Raw genomic sequence first — 19,650 nt, 5'->3', positions numbered from 1 at the left:
CGAAGTCGGTCTTAGCAGCGGTCAGGCAGGAGGACTGGATGGTCTCGTTGGACTTGAAAGATGCTTACTTTCACGTTCCTATTCATCCAGACTCCCAACCTTTCCTGAGATTCGTTTTTGGAAAGGTTGTCTACCAATTCCAAGCCCTGTGTTTTGGCCTAAGCACAGCTCCTATGGTCTTTACTCATCTGATGAGGAATATAGCAAAATTCCTACACTTATCGGACATCAGAGCCTCCCTCTACTTAGACGACTGGCTGTTGAGAGCCCCCACGAGTCGTCGCTGTCTGGAGAATCTCAATTGGACTTTAGACTTAATCAGAGAGCTGGGTCTACTAGTCAACATAGAGAAGTCTCAACTCATTCCCTCCCAATCCATTGTGTACCTGGGAATGGAGATTCGGAGTCAGGATTTTCGGGCTTTTCCATCGGCCCCAAGGATAAGCCAAGCCCTAGAGTGCATCTTGAGCATGCTGAAGAGGAGCAGTTGCTCGGTGAGACAGTGGATGAGTCTCACAGGGACCCTTTCATCACTGGCCCTGTTCGTCGAGCTAGGGAGACTCCACCTCCGCCCTCTTCAATTCCATCTTGCAGCTCATTGGGACAAGGGTTCGACTCTCGAAGCAGTCTCTATCCCAATCACCCAAGAGATGAAGACCACTCTCCTGTGGTGGAAGCACAACCTCCTTCTCAGGGAGGGTCTATCGTTGGCTATTCAGACCCCCAATCTTCATCTCTTCTCAGATGCATCGGACTCGGGCTGGGGTGCGACCTTGAACGGACGGGAATGCTCGGGAACGTGGAACGAGGAACAGGGATTACTCCACATCAACTGCAAGGAGCTACTAGCAGTTCATTTAGCCCTGTTGAACTTCAAGTCCCTCCTGCTAGGCAAAGTGGTGGAGGTGAACTCAGACAATACCACAGCCTTGGCTTACATCTCCAAGCAAGGAGGGACCCATTCGAGGAGCCTATACGAGATCGCAAGGGACCTCCTCATTTGGTCAAGAGGTCTAAACCTCACTCTGGTCACGAGGTTCATTCAGGGCGATATGAACGTCTCAGCAGATCGCCTAAGCAGAAGGAATCAGGTCATTCCCACGGAATGGACCCTCCACAAGAGTGTGTGCAACAGACTTTGGACCTTGTGGGGTCAACCTACCATAGATCTGTTTGCCACCTCCATAACCAAGAGACTTCCGCTGTACTGTTCCCCTGTTCCAGACCCTGCAGCAGTTCATGTGGATGCTTTTCTACTGAACTGGTCCCATCTCGACCTGTACGCATTCCCACCGTTCAAGATAATAAACAAAGTTCTGCAGAAATTCATCTCGCACGAAGGGACACGGCTGACGCTGGTTGCTCCCCTTTGGCCTGCAAGAGAATGGTTCACAGAGGTACTTCAATGGCTAGTCGACATCCCCAGGACTCTACCTCTAAGAGTGGACCTTCTACGTCAACCTCACGTAGACAGGTTGCACCCAAACCTCCACGCTCTTCGGCTGACTGCCTTCAGACTGTCGAAAGATTCGCTAGAGCTAGAGGCTTTTCGAAGGAGGCAGCCAGTGCGATTGCCAGAGCAAGAAGGGTTTCCACTCGTAGAGTCTACCAGTCTAAGTGGGAGGTCTTCCGAAGCTGGTGTAGAGCCAATTCTATATCCTCTACCAATACCTCTGTGACCCAAATAGCTGACTTCCTTCTACATCTTAGGAATGAGAGATCCCTTTCAGCCCCTACGATTAAAGGGTATAGGAGTATGTTGGCTTCAGTTCTCCGCCACAGAGGTTTGGACCTGTCTTCCAACAAGGACCTTCAAGACATTCTTAAGTCTTTTGAGACGTCTAAAGAGCGTCGTCTATCCACTCCAGGCTGGAACCTAGACGTAGTCTTAAGGTTCCTTATGTCACCTAGGTTCGAACCTCTCCAGTCAGCTTCCTTCAAGGACCTTACCCTCAAGACTCTTTTTCTCGTCTGCCTTGCAACAGCTAAGAGAGTCAGTGAGGTTCATGCCTTCAGCAAGAACATTGGTTTCACGACCGAATCTGCAACATGTTCTTTTCAGCTCGGATTCCTAGCAAAGAACGAACTTCCTTCACGTCCTTGGCCTAGATCGTTTGAAATACCTAGCCTCTCCAACATGGTAGGTAACGAACTAGAGAGAGTTCTTTGCCCTGTCAGAGCTCTCAAATATTATCTTAAGAGGTCTAAACCTATTCGAGGACAGTCAGAAGCCTTATGGTGCGCCATCAAGAAACCTTCGAGGCCCATGTCCAAGAATGGGGTTTCGTATTATATAAGGCTTCTGATTAGAGAAGCCCACTCTCACTTAAAGGAGGAAGACCTTGCATTGCTGAAGGTAAGGACCCACGAAGTAAGAGCCGTAGCTACTTCGATGGCCTTTAATAAAAACCGTTCTCTGCAGAGCATAATGGATGCAACCTATTGGAGGAGCAAGTCAGTGTTTGCATCCTTTTATCTTAAAGATGTCCAGTCTCTTTACGAGAACTGCTACACCCTGGGACCATTCGTAGCAGCGAGTGCAGTAGTAGGTGAGGGCTCAGCCACTACATTCCCTTAATCCCATAACCTTTTTTTTTTAACCTTTCTCTTGAATGCTTTTATTGTTGTTTTTATGGTTGTTACGGTAGGCTAAGAAGCCTTCCGCATCCTTTTGATTTGGCGGGTGGTCGATTCATTCTTGAGAAGCGCCTGGGTTAGAGGTTTTGTAGAGGTCCTTTAGTAGGGGTTGCAACCCCATATACTTTGGCACCTTTGGGTTGATTCAGCCTCCAAGAGGAACGCTGCGCTCAGTAAGGAAGACGAACTTAAAAAAGAGGCAGAGTAACGGTTCAATTCGACTTCCTTACCAGGTACTTATTATTTCATTGTTATTTGAGATAACTGTTATATGAAATATGGGATACTTAGCTATCCTTTAATCTTGTACACTGGTTTTCACCCACCCCCCTGGGTGTGAATCAGCTACATGATTATCGGGTAAGTTTAATATTGAAAAATGTTATTTTTATTAGTAAAATAAATTTTTGAATATACTTACCCGATAATCATGATTTAATCGACCCTCCCTTCCTCCCCATAGAGAGCCAGTGGACCGAGGAATAATTGAGGAGGTGTCAACAAGAAGTACTTGAGTACCTGGCCACAGGTGGCGCTGGTAAGTACACCCCCTTCTAGTATTGTGATAGCTGGCGTATCCCTCCATAGAATTCTGTCGGGCAACGGAGTTGACAGCTACATGATTATCGGGTAAGTATATTCAAAAATTTATTTTACTAATAAAAATAAAATTTTTAGCCGTCTTTGATCAAATGATAAAAACTCGGTCTTGGATACCTTTTCTTCCCTGTCAAATTTAGGAAATATTCCAGGACTTTCCTTTAGAGAAGTCCAGTTCACAGTCTTCTGGATTCCACATTGTTCTAATCTCTTGGTCATCGTATATGTCAGATCTTGCAATTCTACCTCCAGTGACTTCTTCCTTTACAAAATAGAGCAGTTTACTTTTTGTGGTGGTCTCTATTCTTTCGCTAGCTATGTCTTGTTTAAAAATTACATTGTAACTGCAATTTAATCCTGTATAGCAATTCCAATGGCACTTGGCTTCATTGGCAACCACATCAACTTTGGCAAGGAGTGCCACAATGCGCTTTTCCCCTGTGACGGCCGAGAGAAAGGTTATGACTCAAAGGCAGGATGCAATCAACTGAGTAACTTTATTAAAGAACACTCTCCTTTATATACAAAACCTCAAGGCAACAGGAAAATACATGTTCGAGAAAATGACAATGTTACATAGGCGACACACAGACATGTTTATTCTGGTTTTTTTTTTTTAGTGCGAGGGAAGAGCGCAGATACAAGCATAATATATACAAAATAATTTATGTACAATCGTGTGACACACGGTTGGTACACCCCCACCATGACTGCCTAGTCATTTATCTTCTGGGTGAGTGTAACCTTCTGGAAAGAATGGTTTCATGCACTTGTTTCGTTAACAGCTGCATGACTCTGCCAGGAAATTTTCTTGCAGGAGGCAATCCTTCATTAGGACTTTTTCTTTTTGCAAGGTCAAGTGCAGATGCCCTGTAAAACTGATGACATGACTTATGTCAAGATGCACGATTCTTCTGAATGGATTCTTCATCTGGAGATTCTAATTCTGTGTGAAGACCAGCACAAGTTGCTCTGAACTGACTTAAAAGGCCAATAATTTCTGTATAGTCTCCCTCTTTGTGACTGACTATAGTACTAGATTTGCAGAGGACAAACAAGCAATTCCTCTGTTTGCTTTTAGCACAAAATATACAATGCCATATCCTGGCCTCGACCATTCTAGAAACAACCTGAAAAGATACAACGATTAAGTACAAGGGGCTTAGCAAATAAAATTTGTTATTACCTGATATATTTTAAGAAAGATATTATCTGAAAATACAATTGGGTATGCAAATGTAGACATTTTTCCTCCTGTGAAAAGAGACCAATAAAATGGTAAATGAAGAACACTATTAGTGATAAGTTAGTAAGTTATGAATCATACATGAAAACAAAGATATGGAGACCAAAATCACCATTCTAAGTTCAATACTGTAGTACAGAAGTTATGAGGCATAAGACAAAAAAAAGAAAAAAAAATCTTGAAATGAATTTTAGAGGCCATTTTTTATCTGACTGCTTGACACTCGAACTAGAATTATGTCATAGGCTCTTGCCATGAAATTGATATTGAAAACATAACTTTTGCATCAATTTGAAATGGAAAAAGAAAAATACTCATACATAGGCCCCCTACTATTTTATAACCATATTAATAAGGAAATGTTAAACCATGTGGAATAATGAATCAAAAAGTAATAAATTAAAGTAAGTCAAGTCAATTCTTGCTTCATGGAAATTAGAGGACCAGAAAGACGAAAGAACTTTAGTGACTATCCAGATTAGGCTATTATTAGGCATAAAAGATTGACCCGTGGATTTAATGAGCACATCTTTTGAGGCAGTTCCAAAGTGCAGTGAGGGTGGCACAATTTGAACCATAAGACTTTTTTTTTTTTTTTTTTTTAGAAAAGCAGAGCTTTTAGAACAAAGATATTTATGTTTTGGTCATAAAATTTAGTCATGACTTTTTATAAGATTTTAAGTTCGTTTTTAAGATTTTAAGAAGAAAAGGATTCATAGAATTTAAATTTCTATTTATGGCACATTTTCATCTCTAATTTATCTTTTATCACTTATAGTTAACATGTAATTTACTTTTTAATATTTTACATTTGATATGTATTATATTTTTTCCCACCTGAATTTATTTGGGCCACCTATGTAAGATTCAAGCTTGACTCAATGTGTTGGTAGCCTAAACCTCCCCTTTTAATAAATGTAACCTCCTTTAGCATCCTGGGCACTTAATAGAGTGCTTAAGTTTTTGGCCAGACTAGATCATTCTGGCACTTCACTAAAATAGTTATTATAGAAGAATATTTTTCTGACAGCAGTAGCTAAGGGAGCAAGAGTCAGTGAGTTTACAGCATTACTTGGAGAACAGGAGTTTATCACTATCATTCCTGGGTGTCTTTTGACTCTTTGACTCCGAGTCTCCTGTTTTTGACCAAAAATGAAAAGCCTCTTCAGAGGAAGGATTGTCTTTATATTACAGTTTTACACTCTGGGAACTGTGATCTCTGACCAGTGTATTCCTTACAATTATATCTGCAGCGATCCACATCTTCAGAAGGTAGTCTTTCAAAATAGCAGACCAAGAAGTCCCTTTCTGCAAGGGGTATCCATATTCTGATTACCTCCATTATGAAAAACCTAATCATCTCTCTATCCCTAAAATGCAGTGCGAAAAAAATGGTTTCCTCGACATTTGCTATAGATAGGCAATTTCAGGACATCCAGAGCTTTACAGATTGGTCTGGGCATAAGGGAACCTATAAGATAGTACATACATATACCAAGGCACTTCCCCCAATTTTGGGGGGTAGCCGACATCAACAAATGAAACAAAACAAAAAGGGGACCTCTACTCTCTACGTTCCTCCCAGCCTAACAAGGGACTCAACCGAGTTCAGCTGGTACTGCTAGGGTGACACTGCCCACCCTCCCATATTATCCACCACAGATGAAGCTTCATAATGCTGAATCCCCTAAAGATAGTACCTGAAACATATCCAAGCAGCGCAACATGTGACAGGAGTAATCAATCGTCTTATTTGTGGCACCTACTAGGGGGAAATTGTGCAGAAGAGGGGTTCATCAACCTGGTCTCTTTGCAGAAACACCATGAAAGGCATCCATCTCCTTATGAGGTGAGTGTAGGATTTTTTTTGTTTTTCTTCTCACCCCTACACACATGAATTGGATGTTTGCTTGGTTGTATATGAATGTCTAAGTTGATAAAGACTGAAGCTATGGTGAGCAATAAAGAAAATAGGGACAGGATAGCCATACATGAGAGTAAAGATTTTGTTATAAAACAGGTGGAACAATTTACTGTAGATACTTGGGATCTCATATAAAATAGGAGGGAAGATATGAGACTGAAATTGAGAATGGGATAAAAGCAGCCTTGGGGAAGTGGAGGGAGGTAGAAGGCATGGTATATAATAAGAAAATGTCAATCAAGCTAAAATTCAAGATCTATAGTACAGTAATAAAACCACTGTAAATATAAGGATTTGAAATGTGGGCTTTTACAACAAAAAAAGGGAAGCAAAGGTTTAATACCTGACTGCAGTAGCAGCGACCTGGTCTAAACCCAGCTTGGTCTGTTGACAGTTTTTCTTCAAGTTTTGATACCGGCTAAGATCATTTGTTTGTGATATTTGTACAGGATACACAGTAAGGATATTGGTCGCTAGCTTTTGGAAATGATGGCTGCTACTATTGCTCTTCTCCAAATCTTTGGGATTTGGTAGGTCATTGCTCAGGAATTGGATAGCAACAGGAGCCATGCTTTTGTTTTGTCTCTGAAATGTAAGATAATTTTTGTTGTTATACCATCTAGGCCAACCACCTTCCAAGATTTGTAATGTTTCATGGCAGCATAATAGTTCTTCCAAGGTGAGCAGTTGGAAGTTGTCATCACTGTCTTGCATAACACAGCCTATGTCTTGTCTCATTTTCTTTAAGTAACTCCAATTTGTTGTAAGGCTTGCTGTTTAGCAATAGTTGGTCACTACGTGGTTGGGGCTTTTTTCTGAGTTCACTTTATCAATGGTTGCCTAGGATTATTAGCTGCCAAGATACTACTGTTACAGTTATTGGGTCCGTTGACTGCTCAGATAGTACTATATTGGATCCCTCTCTCTGTATACGGCTCATTATTCCTTTGCCTACAGATAATATTATTCTGCCCTAATCTTTCCACATTCTCATCTGTCCTCATACACCTGACAACAGTGAGATTATGAATCAATTCATCTTCGCTAAAGGGGCTAACTACTGCACTTTAGTTGTTCAGGTTGTTCAGTGGTTACTTTCCTCTTGGTAAGGGTAAAAGAGACTCTTTAGATATGGTAATCAGCTCTTCTTGGAGAAAAACACTCCAAAATCAAACCATTGTCCACTAGTCTTGGGTAGTGACATAGCCTCGGTACCATGGATTTACACTGTCTTGGGATAGAGTTCTCTTGCTTGAGGGTACACTCAGGCACACTATTCTATCTTATTTCTCTTCCTCTTGATTTTGGAAGTTTGTATAGCTTATATATTAAAGATCTATTTTAATGTTGTTACTATTCTTAGAATATTTTATTTCAATTATTCATGACTTCTCTTGTGATATATTCATTTCCTTATCTTTCCTCACTGGGCTATTTTTTCTTGCTGGAGCCCTTGGGCTTATAGCATCCTGCTTTTCCAAGTAGGGTTGCAGCATAGCTGGTGATGATGATAATAATGGGCCATTTCTATGGAAGTTATGACTTCTGCAATCGTTCTTTTCTTTCGTTGCTGATTGAAGCTAAAAGGTCCTCTCTAAGTTCCAAAGTACTTTCAGCAAAGGGATCTTCGTAATATGCATGACTGTACCTTGTGTACTGCTCTTTTGATTGTTCATTGAGACCTACGATGTAGCTCTTCCTGCAGCTTCTAGGGATGTTTCTTTGAAACTTCCCAAACTAGTGATTGGAAGTCATTATAGTGCTCTGGGTTTGGGATGATATTGGGCAGCTATGAAACTATATTCATTTGTGCCCTGAGGGATTTTCAGGGACAGACCAATTGTCCTTGAACTTGAAAGTGTCCTTCATGGGTTGACAGATTTCATTCGATAGATACATTGCAGTATCACGCCGATGCTGTATACTGTATACGAATATATACAACAACAAACAAATGCAGCTGTTTCTAGTGCTGCAGGACCTTATTCATGCCTCGGCATGGCCTGTTTTCATCACAACGCTGCCCAACTGCATTTTGGTGATGGTGGGAGACTTCTGGCTTATTACTCACAGCAAGCCAACTTGGTATGGGTGACCCTGACTTTGTGATCATGGCAATACACAAACCCTTTCACCATGTTAAGGTATCCCTACTCAGAAACACACACACACACACACACACACACACACACATATATATATATATATATATATATATATATATATATATATATATATATATATATATATATATATATTCATTTCTGAATATGGATACTTTAACATGGTGAAAGGGTTTGTGTATCCTCATGATCAGCAAAGTCAGGGTCACCCACCATGTTGGCTTGCTGTGAGCAATAAAACAGAAGTCTCTCACTATCACCAATACGCAGTTGGCCAGCGTAGTGATGAAAACAGGCCAAAGACCAGGCATGAATAAGGCCCTGCAGCACTAGAAACAGCTGCATTTTCTGTTTGTTGTTGTTGTATATATTTGTATACAGTATACAGCATCGGCGTAATACAGCAAAGTATCTATCGAAGGAAATCTGTCAACCCATGAAGGACACTTTCAAGTTCAAGGACAATCGGTCTGACCCTGAAAATCCCTTTGGGCACAAACGAATCTAGTTTCATAGATGCCCAGACAAAGATGATCACAAGAGAGACACTGCTGTACTGCTTGTGTTTCACACACAGTCGTACATTGTAACGGTATTTTCTTTTTATTGTATATCTTGCTCAGACATCTTTCTGTTGCCTTGTGCCCAGATTTTTTTCTAGGTAAGTAACCAAAATAATAAAAAGGTATACATATTTACACAAATATTATGATTTTAATCTTTACAAAAGGTATATTATGTGATTTATATCCTTTTTTACTTAGGAAAATTTTAAGTAGGTCACAATTTTAATTATATAGTTGCAAAATAAAGGTAAAGCATGCAGCAAGCCACTAGAGAATTTCTTGCAAATCCAAGAATACTAAGAGAAGTTAATTACACGTAAAAGTTGACATACCCTTCCTCCATTTCAGGGTACCGAAGTGGGCATAATAGTGTAATCTGGACCCTCTTTACTAACAATTCCGACAGGTAAGCTGGTACATCTTTATGCTTTCCTATTCCATATAGAATTAGTCGTATTTTTGGTGATTTTCATTCATAAATGTGTATAAGGAAAGATAGTTTTTTTTTTTTTTTTTTTTTTTTTAATAGAAATTTTCATGATGAAATTTGGCCCTGTAAAACCAACTTATATTTGCTCTTGGTATAATAGTATCTTAGTAAATATTCTAAAATGAATTCCTTAATAAAATAGAGGGGCACTCAGTAGAATGCATACCTCCATCAGGGCAACTTATTTCTTGACCTGTTGGACTGATTTTGACATTTTGCTCGTCCATGACCTTGACCTTTGACCTGCCAAAACTTAATCATTTTCAGCTCTTTACATAGCAGTTTAAAATCCCTACAAGTTTCATTAGTTTACAATAAAAATTGTAGCCATATGGTTGATGACTGGAGTTTTACATTTTGCTTGATCTTGAACTCTTCCTTGACCTTCGACCTTAACATATATTTGGTGTGGATTTTCATGCTTCCAAATATGAACCAATTTTGAAGTGTCTGTGATAACGATGTCCAAACTTATGGCTTATTACATGAATTGGACATTTTTATTGACCGTGACCTTAACCTTTGACCTTGAATTTCCAAAATTTAATCATTTCCATCTTTTTACATAAGTTAATCCCTGTAAGTTTCATTAATCTATGATTAAAACTGTGGCCAAGAGAGGGTTCATAAACAATCAAGCACACAAAAAAAAAAACACACACAAACACGGGGTAAAACAACCTAATTCCAAATTTAGTTACTCTGATGGAGGTGGGTTGCTATTAAAGGAAAGTGGTAGGTCAGTTATAGCTTTCAAATGATAAAAATAATTTAACATTCTAGACACAGTTATAGTCTAGTTTTCAATATTAATCTTACCCGTTGATCATGTAGCTGCAGCTCTGCTGCCCGACAGAAAAAACCTACGGGCGGAATACGCCAGCGATCGCTATACAGGTGGGGGTGTACATCAACAGCGCCATCTGTCTAGTAGGTACTCAAGTACTTCTTGTCAACAAAGAACCAATTTTCTCTCTGTCGTGCCACCGGCAAGACCTACTTGATACGCTGTTGTTTCTGGAGTTGATTTTCACGCTATTTGGTGAAGTATTCTCTCTAGTTATTAGCTTTCGCTGTACAGAAGTTATCATCAATACTTTATCACTTTCATTGATTCGATTTTGGATTATTTGTTGACGACTTGGATAGATTTTGGATTTCCCCCTTTGACTAATTCAAGATGTCTGACCCTACTCAAGTCCCCAAGTACAGGCAGTGTAGCGCTAGGGACTGTTCTAGGCGTCTTCCGAAGGCCTCTATAGATCCTCACACCGTTTGTTCCAATTGTAGGGGTAAAGCCTGTCAATTGGAAGATCGATGTGAGGAATGCGCTGGGCTTTCGGAATTCGATTTTCAAGAATTCCTTAAGAATGCACGCTAGGCTAGAGAAGGATAGGATCAGGAGGAGTTCATCTCGCTCTTTTGATTTTTCCTCTCCCCATGCCCCACAACCTATTCCTTCCCCTGTAGTGGTTACACCCGACCCTTCTACTAGCTCTCATCATCCTTCGATGGCGGATATGATGCGTGCCATTTAGGCTCTTGGTGACAGAGTTGAGTCATTAGCGAATGACCGCCATCAACTCTTGGCTGACGTCAAAGAGTTGAAGGAGAAAAGTGCAGTGGGAAGTGTAGTGAGTGTCAGTGCAGTGAAAAGTGTCAGTGTTACGCATGAGGGTGCGTCTGTTCGTGCCTGTTGTCCTCCCAGTCCAGGACCTCTTGCAAGCTCCCAAGCCCAGGGGAGAAGCAATGTCGTACGACCAAAGGGTTCGACAGGCCTTGATCAGCGTACAGACGTACCCTCCGTGGTTGAGGACGTATCTTGAAGAGATCGTCCCACCCACAAACAGACGAGTGAGCCCATTCATTCCTCGTCTGCGGAAGAGGTTTCTCGACAGAAACGCTGGACCAAGGTCTCACGACCTCTCAAGCGCAAGGTCCCTTCCGAGCGAGTCCAACGGCCCAGGTGTAGCCACTGGGTCAGTTCGGACTCGCCGCAGTCTTCCGAAGACTGCACGCCTCCCAAGAGAGGTAGAGTGGTTCCGCAGCAGGCAATCACTCCGTCTGTTGCCGCACCAACCGCTGTAGACCCTAAGTGGTCTTTGCTGCAGTCTATGCAGACTCAGCTAGCTTCCTTCATGCAGGAGTATCGTGCTTAGAAGGTTGACGATGCACCCGTTAACCTACAACCTGCCACGGTTGTGCGCTCAGCTGACACTGCGGCTGCCTGCTCCCACACTCCGGCTGTGAGAGCTCCACCACCGATGCGCAGTCGACCCTGCCAGACGCATGTTGACGTTAGCCGACGTGCAGCACCCTCCGTTGACATGCGTGAGCTACCGCATCAGCAGGAAGGTGGAGTCAAGCTGCCGTGTTTTGACGCGATGCGGCAGTCTCCGCAACCCACGGCAGTCCCCACCACGCACCGCCACTCCGCTTTGGTTGTTGCCAGCTCTCAGACTGACCAACAGCGGCATGATGTTGGATCCAGTGCAGCTACGCATGCACCCGTGCTGCCGGATTCAGCCGTTCAGCTTTTATCTCCTCCTTTGCCGCTTCCTCCTCAGCATTCGGATGAAGGAATCTCTGATGACGACGAAGCTGCGCATTTGGACGACCAACACTCTGACATAGATGAACCCAAGACTACGCCTCCCTCCTTAGACTTTAGGAAAGTCCTTGCCCTGTTTAAGGAGTTGTATCCGGACCAGTTTGTGTCTGCAGCTCCACGCTCACCTCCCTCTAAGTTCGCTTTAGGCATGCAGTCAGCAGCTCCTGCCTTTACGAAGCTCGTACTCGCTCGCTCATCCAAGAGAGCTTTAAGGGTACTGGGAGAGTGGTTGCAGGCCAAGAAGCAACTTGGGAAGACATCCTTCATGTTTCCCCCGACCAAGCTTGCTTCCAAATCTAGCGTCTGGTATGCCACGGGAGAAGTTCTCGGCTTGGGAGTTCCTGCCTCTGCCCAGGGCGACTTCTCAAGTCTGGTAGACTCTCCCCGCAGACTGGCTATGAGACGCTCCAAGATTTGCTGGACCTCTTCGGATATGGACCATCTTTTGAAGGGAGTTTTCCGTGCGTTCGAGATCTTTAACTTCCTGGACTGGTGTTTGGGAGCCTTGAGCAGGAAGACCTCCCCTTCGGATAAGGACTCTGCCATGCTCATCATGTCCTGCATGGACAAAGCCATACGGGATGGGTCTGGCGAGCTTGCGGCTTCTTTCGTGTCTGGAGTTATCAAGAAGCGGGATCACCTTTGCTCCTTCTTGTCGGCGGGAGTCACCCCATGTTAGAAGTCAGAACTGATGTTTGCTCCGCTATCGAAGTGTCTCTTTCCTGAAGAGCTGATCAAGGGGATTGCTGCCTCGTTGATCCAGAAAGACACTCATGACCTGGTGGCGTCATCCGCACGTAAAGTCACAGCTTTACCTTCCGTGCCTAGACCTAGGATGGACACACCAGCGTCTAGGTTCATTCCGCCCTTTCGTGGCAGAACCTCCAGCAGAGGAGGTACTCGTGCCGTTAGTCAACGTGGCAACAAGAAGAAGGGTTCCAAGTCCTCAAAAGGCAGAGTCTGACTGCCACCTTCTTCAGACAGCAGTGGGAGCCAGGCTCAAGAACTACTGGCAAGCCTGGGAGAACAGGGGTGCAGACGCACAGTCTGTGAAGTTACTCAGAGAGGGGTACAGGATTCCATTCTTGCGCAAGCCCCCTCTAGCAACAACTCCCATCGACCTCTCTCCCAGGTACAGAGAGGAGGACAAGAGGCTAGCTTTACAGCAAGAGGTGTCTCTCTTGCTACAAAAGGGAGCGGTAGTCATAGTCCGGGACCATCAATCCCCGGGATTCTACAACCGTCTCTTCTTAGTGGCGAAGAAGACAGGAGGGTGGAGACCGGTGCTAGACGTCAGTGCTCTGAATGTCTTTGTCACCAAGCAGACGTTCACCATGGAGACGACGAAGTCGGTTCTAGCATCGGTCAGGAAGGAAGACTGGATGGTCTCGTTAGACCTAAAGGACGCGTACTTTCACGTCCCCATCCACCCAGATTCCCAACCTTTTCTAAGGTTCGTTTTTGGGAAGGTGGTATACCAGTTCCAAGCCCTGTGCTTTGGCCTAAGCACGGCACCTCTAGTGTTTACCAAACTGATGAGGAATATTGCCAAATTCCTGCATTTAGCAGACATCAGAGCCTCCCTCTATTTGGACGACTGGCTTTTAAGAGCTGCGTCAAGTCGTCGCTGTCTGGAGAATCTCAAATGGACTCTGGATCTGACCAAGGAATTGGGTCTCCTGGTCAATATGGAAAAGTCCCAACTCGTCCCATCCCAAACTATAGTATATCTAGGTATGGAGATTCAGAGTCAAGCTTTTCGGGCTTTTCCGTCGGCCCCCAGAATCAGTCAAGCCCTAGAATGCATCCAGAGCATGCTGAAGAGGAACCGATGTTCAGTCAGACAGTGGATGAGTCTGATAGGGACGCTTTCATCGCTGGACCAGTTCATCGCGTTAGGGAGACTCCACCTCCGACCCCTTCAGTATCACCTAGCTGCTCACTGGAGAAAGGACATGACGCTAGAAGTGGTCTCAGTTCCTATCTCCGAGAAGATGAAGTCTGCACTGACTTGGTGGAAGAACAACATTCTGCTCATGGAAGGTCTACCACTGGCTGTTCAGACCCCCGACCACCTTCTTTTCTCGGACGCATCGGACACGGGCTGGGGTGCGACACTGGACGGTCGGGAATGCTCGGGCACGTGGAATTCGGATCAAAGAGCAATGCACATCAACTGCAAGGAGCTACTGGCAGTTCATCTGGCCTTGAGAAGCTTCAAGTCCCTCCTTCTAGGCAAGGTGGTGGAAGTGAACTCCGACAACACCACAGCCTTGGCGTACATCTCCAAGCAAGGAGGGACTCATTCGATAACGTTGTTCGAGATCGCAAGGGACCTCCTCACCTGGTCAAGAGATCGAAGAATATCTCTAGTAACGAGGTTCATTCAAGGCGACATGAATGTCATGGCAGACGGAAGGGTCAGATCATCCCAACAGAATGGACCCTTCACAAGAATGTTTGCAACAGACTATGGGCCTTGTGGGGTCAGCCCACCATAGATCTGTTCGCTACCTCGATGACCAAGAGGCTCCCAATTTATTGCTCACCGATTCCGGACCCAGCAGCAGTTCACATAGATGCCTTTCTTCTGGATTGGTCCCATCTAGACCTTTATGCGTTCCCCCCGTTCAAGATTGTCAACAAGGTACTGCAGAAGTTCGCCTCTCATGAAGGGACAAGGTTGACGTTGGTTGCTCCCCTCTGGCCCGCGAGAGAATGGTTCACCGAGGTACTGCAATGGCTAGTAGACGTTCCCAGGACTCTTCCACTAAGAGTGGACCTTCTGCGTCAGCCGCATGTAAAGAAGGTACACCCAAGCCTCCACGCTCTTCGTCTGACTGCCTTCAGACTATCGAAAGACTCTCAAGAGCTAGAGGCTTTTCGAAGGAGGCAGCCAGAGCGATTGCCAGAGCAAGGAGGACATCCACTCTCAAGGTCTACCAGTCAAAATGGGAAGTCTTCCGAAGCTGGTGCAAGGCGAATTCAGTATCCTCAACCAGTACCTCTGTAACTCAGATAGCTGACTTCCTTTTACACCTAAGGAAGGTAAGATCCCTTTCAGCTCCTACGATCAAAGGTTACAGAAGCATGTTGGCAGCAGTCTTCCGCCACAGAGGCTTAGATCTTTCCAACAACAAAGATCTACAGGACCTCCTTAAGTCTTTTGAGACCTCAAAGGAACGTCGGTTGGCCACACCAGGTTGGAACTTAGACGTGGTTTTAAGGTTCCTGATGTCAGCAAGGTTCGAACCGCTTCAATCAGCCTCTTTTAAAGATCTCACTTTGAAGACTCTTTTCCTCGTCTGCTTAGCAACAGCTAAAAGAGTCAGTGAGATACACGCCTTCAGCAGGAACATAGGATTTACATCTGAAACGGCTACATGTTCCTTACAGCTTGGTTTTTTAGCTAAAAACGAACTCCCTTCTCGTCCTTGGCCCAAATCGTTCGAGATTCCAAGTCTGTCCAGTTTGGTTGGAAACGAACAAGAGAGAGTACTTTGCCCAGTAAGAGCTCTTAAGTACTATTTAAGACGTACGAAGCCATTACGAGGACAATCAGAAGCTTTATGGTGCTCTATTAAGAAACCTGATTTACCGATGTCGAAGAACGCAGTTTCTTATTACATCAGACTTTTGATTAGAGAAGCTCATTCTCATCTGAATGAGGAAGACCATGCTTTGCTGAAGGTAAGGACACATGAAGTTAGAGCTGTCGCAACTTCAGTGGCCTTCAAACAAAACAGATCTCTGCAGAGTGTAATGGATGCAACCTATTGGAGAAGCAAGTCAGTGTTCGCATCATTTTACCTTAAAGATGTCCAGTCTCTTTACGAGAACTGCTACACCCTGGGACCATTCGTAGCAGCGAGTGCAGTAGTAGGTGAGGGCTCAACCACTACATTCCCATAATCCCATAACATTTTTTAATCTTTCTCTTGAAATGTTTTTATTGTTGTTTTTGGGTTGTACGGAAGGCTAAGAAGCCTTTCGCATCCTGGTTGATTTGGCGGGTGGTCAAATTCTTTTCTTGAGAAGCGCCTAGATTAGAGGTTGTGATGAGGTCCTTTAGTATGGGTTGCAGCCCTTCATACTTCAGCACCTAGGAGTCACTCAGCATCCTAAGAGGATCGCGAGGCTCCGTAAGGAAGACGTACTTAAAAAGGCAGAGTGATTGTTCAAGTCGACTTCCTTACCAGGTACTTATTAATTTTATGTTTGTTATTTTGAATAAATGCTAAAATGAAATACGGAATACTTAGCTTCTAATGTTAACATGTATGCTGGTCTCCACCCACCCCCTTGGGTGTGAATCAGCTACATGATCAACGGGTAAGATTAATATTGAAAAATGTTATTTTCCTTAGTAAAATAAATTTTTGAATATACTTACCCGTTGATCATGAATTAAAGGACCCGCCCTTCCTCCCCATAGAGACCTAGTGGACCGAGGAGAAAATTGGTTCTTTGTTGACAAGAAGTACTTGAGTACCTAATAGACAGATGGCGCTGTTGATGTACACCCCCACCTGTATAGCGATCGCTGGCGTATTCCGCCCGTAGGTTTTTTCTGTCGGGCAGCAGAGCTGCAGCTACATGATCAACGGGTAAGTATATTCAAAAATTTATTTTACTAAGGAAAATAACATTTTTTGATAACAAACCAACTCAATTTTAGTTTTAATATATACATATATATATATATATATATATATATATATATATATATATATATATATATATATATATATATATATATATATATATATATATATATCATCATCATCATCATCATCATCATCCTCCTCTCCTACGCCTATTGACGCGAAGGGCCTCTGTTAGATTTTGCCAGTCGTCTCTATCTTGAGCTTTTAATTGAATACTTCTCCATTCATCATCTCCTACTTCGCACTTCATAGTTCTCAGCCATGTAGTCCTGGGTCTTCCAATTCTTAAAGTGCCTTGTGGAGCCCACTGAATGTTTGATGAACTAATCTCTCTTGGGGAGTGCGAAGAGCATGCCCAAACAATCTTCATCTACCCCTCATCATGATCTCATCAACATATGGCACTTGAGTAATCTCTTTCTATTTCATTTCTAATCCTGTCCTGCCAATTAACTCCCAATATCCTTCTGAGGGCTTTGTTCTCAAATCTACTGAATCTATGGGAGGTTGTTTCATTGTCATACCACAACCCATGTCCATACAGTAACACCGATCTCATTAAACTGATATACAGTATAGTCGGATTTTTATGTGTAATTTCAGGCGATTTGATTTCCAAATTTTACTTAACCTAACCATTGTCTGTTTGCTTTTTTGAATCTTTCACTAAACTCTTTGATATATATATATATATATATATATATATATATATATATATATATATATATATATATATGTATATATATATATATATATATATATATATATATATATATATATATATATATATATATATATATATAATATATATATATATATATATATATATATATATATATATATATATATATATATATATATATATATATATATATATATATATATACATATTTATATATATATATATATATATATATATATATATATATATATATATATATATATATATATATATGTATATATATATATATCATCCTATGGCTATTGACACAAATGGCTTAGCTTAGGTTTCACAATCTGTCGCTTTTTTATTTTTTATATCAATTTTCCATTCATTATCTACTTCATGCTTCATAGTCCTCAACCATGTGGACATGAGCCTTCCAACTCTTCTAGTGTTTGTGGATCCCAGTTAAACGTTTAACCGATTTAATTTCCAAAATTTACTTAACCTAGCCATTACCTGATTTGCTTTTTTCAATCTTTCACTAAACTCTAACTCTAAAGACCCTGTATTGGAGATCATAGTTCCTAAATATTGATATGATTCTACCCCATTAATCCTTTTTTCTTCCAATGATATTTCATCTTTTTTTTCTTCCAATGATATTTCATCTTCCATTGCATATCCCGTTCTCATGATCTCTGTCTTCCTTCTATTTATATTAAGCCCAAACTCCTCCTGTGATATTTCATGCATTCTGGTAACCAATCATCACAAATCCTGTAGTATTCGGCTAATGACAGCATTCTTTTATATGTATATATATATATATATATATATATATATATATATATATATATATATATATCTATAAATGTGTATATATATATATTTATATATATGTATATATAAGTATATATTTATGTATATATATGTATATATATGTATATATGGATAAATATCAACACAACATCGTGTTCAAATAGAAATAAATTTCTACCTCATACTTGGGATCGAACGCTAGCCCCTTCTAATGAAAGGCCAGGTCGAAACCAACCATGTCACGAGAGCCCATAAAAAGAATTGGAACCTGACGCTAACAGCTGTCCGAGGATTTACCTGGCGAGACATCAGTCTCTTACCAGCGAGTTTTACCCAATTCCCCGGGCCACCACGTGACACAATTGGTAGTAATTCATTCAAATTACCCCTAATGAGTCAATATGGATAAATATCAACACAACATCGTGTTCAAATAGAAATAAATTTCTACCTCATACTTGGGATCGAACGCTAGCCCCTTCTAATGAAAGGCCAGGTCGAAACCAACGATGTCACGAGAGCCCATAAAAAGAATTGGAACCTGACGCTAACAGCTGTCCGAGGATTTACCTGGCGAGACATCAGTCTCTTACCAGCGAGTTTTACCCAATTCCCCGGGCCACCACGTTACACAATTGGTAGTAATTCATTCAAATTACCCCTAATGAGTCAATATGGATAAATATCAACACAACATCGTGTTCAAATAGAAATAAATTTCTACCTCATACTTGGGATCGAACGCTAGCCCCTTCTAATGAAAGGCCAGGTCGAAACCAACCATGTCACGAGAGCCCATAAAAAGAATTGGAACCTGACGCTAACAGCTGTCCGAGGATTTACCTGGCGAGACATCAGTCTCTTACCAGCGAGGTTTACCCAATTCCCCGGGCCACCACGTGACACAATTGGTAGTAATTCATTCAAATTACCCCTAATGAGTCAATATGGATAAATATCAACACAACATCGTGTTCAAATAGAAATAAATTTCTACCTCATACTTGGGATCGAACGCTAGCCCCTTCTAATGAAAGGCCAGGTCGAAACCAACCATGTCACGAGAGCCCATAAAAAGAATTGGAACCTGACGCTAACAGCTGTCCGAGGATTTACCTGGCGAGACATCAGTCTCTTACCAGCGAGTTTTACCCAATTCCCCGGGCCACCACGTGACATATATGTATATGTATATATATATATATATATATATATATATATATATATATATATATATATATATATATATATATATATATATATATATATATATATATATATATATATTTATATATATATG

The sequence above is a fragment of the Palaemon carinicauda genome, chromosome 37, assembly GCF_036898095.1.
Source record: "Palaemon carinicauda isolate YSFRI2023 chromosome 37, ASM3689809v2, whole genome shotgun sequence".
Classification (NCBI taxonomy): domain Eukaryota; kingdom Metazoa; phylum Arthropoda; class Malacostraca; order Decapoda; family Palaemonidae; genus Palaemon; species Palaemon carinicauda.
This window is presented reverse-complemented; position numbering follows the sequence as displayed.